The sequence below is a fragment of the Vicugna pacos genome, chromosome 28 (assembly GCF_048564905.1).
Source record: "Vicugna pacos chromosome 28, VicPac4, whole genome shotgun sequence".
NCBI lineage: Eukaryota > Metazoa > Chordata > Mammalia > Artiodactyla > Camelidae > Vicugna > Vicugna pacos.
The window spans coordinates 4646816-4652274 of NC_133014.1; the positions used below are offsets into that span (position 1 = coordinate 4646816).

The 5459-nt window shown below is 38.0% G+C and overlaps 1 pseudogene; it reads right to left on the reverse strand.

The window, feature by feature from the left end:
• Window positions 1-2869: 2869 nt before the first annotated feature.
• On the reverse strand, window positions 2870-2948 carry LOC116285943 (U2 spliceosomal RNA; annotated as a pseudogene).
• Window positions 2949-5459: the final 2511 nt, after the last annotated feature.

The window sequence follows — 5459 nt, forward strand, 5'->3', positions numbered from 1 at the left end:
TGTATCGTTGGATACTGTTGTTGAGGATATGTGTTTCGATGCCTATAAGAGAAACTGGCTTGTGGTTGTCCCTTCTTGCAATGTCTTTGTCTAGCTTTGGTTTCAGTGTGGGGTAGCGATGGCTTCAGAGAATCCATTAGAGGATGTTTGGTGTTTCCTCTGCTTTTTTTTTAAAGGAAGAGACTGTGGGGAATTGACGATAAATTCTTTCTAAACAGTTTGGTAGAACTCACCAGTGAAACCGTTTTGCCCTGGTGTTCTATTTTAGGAAAGGTTTTCAATTAAAAGCACTTCAGAGTTACAGGCAATTCAGGTTATTTATTTCTCCTGTGTGAATTTTGGTAGTATGTGTTCCTTTTGAGGAATAGGTAAATTTCACTTAGTTATCAAATTTGTGGCCATATATTGGTATAAAGTAATTATACTTTTAATAGCCATGATATTAGTAGTAATAAACCCACTTTAATTTTTGATATTGGAAATTTGAGACTTCTGATCTTTTTCATGATTGACATTGCTGGACGGTTATCCATTTGATCTTTCCAAAGAATCAGCCTTTAGTTGTGTTGATTCTTGTTACCGGTTTTCTGTTTTCCATGTCATTGGTTTATGCCTTTTTACTATTTCTTCTCTTCTGATTGCTTTAAGGCTGTATTGCTGCTCTTTCTCTGAATTATTAAAGTAGAAGCTTGAAGTATTGATTCTAAATTTTTCTTCTTTTTCAATATATGTGTCCTATACATTTCTTCTCTCTAGTGATTGCTATTGCTCTATCTCACAAATTTTGATTAAAAGTATTTATATTTGCATTTAGTTCAAATTAAAAAATATTCTTGAGATTTCTTTGACCAATGTGTTATCCGAAGTGTGTTATTTAATTTCCAAATATTTGGGGATTTCCTGGCAATCATACTGTTATTAATTACTAGTTTAATCCCACTGGGGCCTGAGAACATCTGTTGTATTATTTTTATTCTCTTACATGTTTTAATGTGTATTGTGGGTCCCAGGATGTGATCTATCTTGTGAATGTTCCGTGTAAGCATGAAAAGAATGTCTATTCTGCTGTTGCTGAATTTAGTATTCTGTAAGTGTCAATTACTTAAAATTAATGACAGAAATGTCAGGTCAATTACAACCTGATATTGTGCCTGTTTGATCAGTTACATACTGAGAGAGATGTTGGAAGTCTCCAACTATAATAGTGAATTCATCTATTTTTCCTTTCAACTCTCCCAGGTTTTGCCTCAGGTATTTTGACACTCTGTTATTAGGAGAATATTCATTAAGGATTTCTATGCTTGTTTGTTTTTGAGAATTGACCCCTTTATCAATGGGAAATGTTCCTCTTTATCCCTGATAATTGTTATTGTTTCCAAGTCTGCTTTATCTGAAATTAACATAGTTAATACAACAATCTTTTGATTGGTGTTCACTTAGTGTATCTTCATCCTTTTACTTTTAATCTAGCTGAATCTTTATATTTAATATGACTTTCTTCCAGACAAAATATCCAGTCTGAAGAGTAAGTGTATTTAGACCATTTATATTTCAAGTAATTATTGATACAGCTGAATGAATACCTACTATGTTTGTACCTGTTTTCTATTATTGTACTTATTTTTTTGTTTATCTCCTCTTTTGCTTTGCTCTCTCTGGTTTTAACTGAGAATTTTAGATTTCAGTGTATATCCCCTCTTAACATATCAATTATGTTTCTTTAAAATTTTTAGTGGTTTTGCATGAGTTTGCAATATAATTTTAAAGTATTCTGTGCCCTCTCTCAAGTGACACTATACTGTTTCACAGGTAGCACAGATATCTTTCAAGACATAATTCCCGTTTCTCTCTGCCATCCCTGATGGCACTGCTATTATCCATCTCACTTACCCATGAGCTATAATCACCCAATGCATTGTTATTTTTATTAATTTAAAAAACTGTTATTCGTAAGATCAACTAAGAAAAAGAAAAGTAAAATATTTTGTTCCTTCCCTAAAACACCTCCTTGCTTTTTGTAGATCCAAGTTTTTGACTTAGGTCATTTTCTTTCTTCCTAAAGAACTTCATTTAAAATTTCCTGCAGGGCAGGGCAGATGGCAATTAATTCCCTTATTTTTATTTGTCTGTTTTACTTTGCTTTCATTTCTGAAGAGTGATTTTCCTAGATATAAAATTCTAGGTTAGCCTCTTCTATTTTATTTTGTTTTTCAGGACTTTAAGTGCTTCACTCCATTCTTCTTATGTGCATGGTTTCTAAGAAGTCCACTGCAATTCTCGTCCTTATTCATCTGTAGATACACTGTTTCCCTTCTGCCACCTTCTGTCAACATTTTCTCTTTGTCTTTGGTTTTCTGCAGTTGGAATATTATATGCCTAGGGTAGATTTTTGTTTACTTGTTTTTTAATCCTGCTTGGTGTTCTTTGTGATTCTTGGATCTGTGATTTGGTGTCTGGTGTTAATTTTGGAGTCTGGAATTCAAATTCTTGATCAATATCACTTCAAATATTTTTTCTGCTCTGTTCTCCATGGTGTAGACCTCTGGTATTCAGTTATGTATAAGTTACATCTTTTGAACTTGCCCCACAGTTCTTGGAAGTTCCACTCTACTTTTTCATTGTTTTTTTCCCCCTCTATGAATATTCAGTTTGGAAGTGTCTATTGAAATATCTTCAACTCACTGATACATGTCTTGGTCCAATCCAGTTTATTGATGAACCTATTAAAGGCATTCTTTATTTCTGTTACAGTGTTTTTTCACATTTCTTTTTGATTCTTCCTTATTGTTCCTCCCCCTCTGCTTTTGTGGCCCATCTGTTCTTGCATACTGTCCACTTTTTCCATTAGACCCCTTAGTATTTTAGTCACAGTTATTCTGATAATTCCAAAATATGTTTGGAAATGTTTGTTTCTACACTTGATCTTAGCCAAAAGGCCGAGAAGTGATGGAAATGTTTGTTTCTGATGCTGGCTTTGTCTTTTCAGGTCAAGTTCCTTCTTGTCTTATATCATCTCCATAATTCTTTACTTGAAATCTGAATATGGCATTTCAAGTATAAGGAACTGGTGTGAGATTTTATATCAGTTTGGCTAGGATGTGAGTTGTGTTTAATGTTCACCAGACCTTCAAATTCTTGTAGCATCCTTGTTTACCCTCTTGTCTTTCAGCTTTCCCCAAATCTTTTCCTTAGACAGAGTACGTGTCTTGCAGCTCTTTGAGCCCTGCAGGGGCATTGTGTTAGGGAGGATGCCTACAATCTTATGATTTAGTCTTTCAATATGTTCTTCCCTAGTCTGTGTCCTTCATCAGTATTTCTTCACCCATATCTTCTTAGGGGAAGCAAGAAGGTGAGAAGGGACTAGAGACAGGGAAATGCCTTTCCCCAGATGGGATGAGGCTCTGGCTTTGTGTCTTCTCTGGCACACAGACAGTCCTCTGATATCTAGAAGGCTCTGAGTTCATTCTTTTATTCCTCCCCTTTCCCTGCAAGAGCCAGGAGGGGATCATGCTCAAATCCTTGCACTGAGAACCCAACAGAGTTCTTGGAGGTAAGAAATATGAAAGTATGTGCCCTGCCAAGACTACAGCCCCTAAAAACTCTTACTCCCACAATAGAACACACCCAGCTTCTAGCAAGTTGTCAGAATTACCATTTGTGTGTTCCCACCGGTTCAGGGGCTCCAATGGCTTTGTTCCTAGGTAAGCAGATCTTGGCTATAACTCTAGGTCTCTGGATGTACCTGCTTCTCCAGATACCCGGGTCTCTGATGGGTCCAGGAAAAGTCACTGATGTTCATATTTTTCATTTAAAAAATTTTTGTTGCAAAGACAGGAATAAACTTTCTAAGCTGTCTGCCTGTCAGAGCAGAAATCAAAAATGCTGCCCCAACCACATTCACACAAGTGCCTCAGGGCAGAACATCTCCTTCATCCTGCAGACACAGAATAGCTCAAGATCTACAGATCTAGCCAAAAGAAAGGAAAAACCATGTGAAGTTACACAGGACTGTTTTTCAATTGTATTTATGTTGTTATGCCTTATTGCTTTTGCTATTTTTCCAGTTTTTCTTTGGGTACATGCCAGCCTTTCTCCCGCCCTGTCTTGCTTCTTTCTCTCTTGAAGGCTCACCAGAAAGTGAGACACTCGTAAGACAAGAGAACGGAAAGTGATGGTGAATTGGGACTGGCCTTTTGGGTGGTCCAGTCAAACTCATCTGGTCAGAAAAACACTGGCTGTCGGGGGGGGGCGCTGTGGCAGAGAGAGGGAGTAAGATTCAGCCAAGGTGGTCAGGCTTCTCAGTATTAAAGTCTGGGGATGGGGGACAGGGGAGGGCGTAGCTCAGTGGTAGAGCATGTGCTTAGCCTGCAAGAGTCCTGGGTTCAATCCCCAGCAACTCCACTAAGATAAACAGATAAATAAACCTAATTACCTCCCCCCACCAAATCTTAAAAAAAAATGAAAATAAATCAAATAAAATATTAAAAAATAAATAAATAAAGTCAGGGGACTTGAGCCCCAGTTTTCTAAATCTCTCTTGATTCTCAGTGATGTGAGCAGACCTACAAAGAAACTGCCAATGTGTGAAGTGATACCACATAACTAATAGTAATACACCGGATTCCTACATTTTTGTGGGTCCCAAAGGATCATCACCTCTTAATTGAACATTACGCCTTCTTAGTAATAGAGAGTTGAGAATATATGAATAGACATTTGGACTCTGCAGGACTGTCTCGGCGAAGCCCTGTCAGTAGTAATGTAGGTCACATTTTGATCCAAATGTTAATTGACAGTGTCCTTTAATGTGCATTTTGGGGCCCAGGTAATAGCAGTGAGAAACCCTCATCATTAGCTCGGCAAGAAGGCAGCGTGCAGCACGGTGACATCGCATCTGATGTTCCAAGGGGTTTTCGCGGAATACGTGCAGCTCTGCCCGAGGATAAAACCATCGCCAGCACGAGGGAGGGAGGCTGCGGTGACCCAGGCAAGTGCCCTGCGGCAGTGGGGTCCCTGTCCCCTGCGGTATCACCCAGCCTTTGAAAAGCACTGCTTTCTCTTTTCTTTAAGGATCTAAACCTTTCGCTCTCACTTTGTCCACCAAGGAAAACTGACTCGCATTATTCTCATGTCTCAGCGTTTAAAAGCGCCTCCTGTTTGACAGGTTTCCTTGTTCCCAGATTAATGTGTCGAGATGTTACCCCTTGGAAGTCTGCCTCAATAAAAATCATTTAAATTTCTTTCTCAAGTTTTTGCGGCCGTTGCGAGCCTGTCAACAATTTCCTAGCTGGTGAATAAACACTAACAATTATATTTTACTTTCCGCAGGACCACTCAAATTTTGATGAAACTAATCGTAATTAGCTTTCAAAAATGAAGATAATGAATCAAACGACTCACATGTGATTTCCAAAATCATTCTTTAAAAAAAAGGCAGCTCTAATACAGCATCGCTGTTA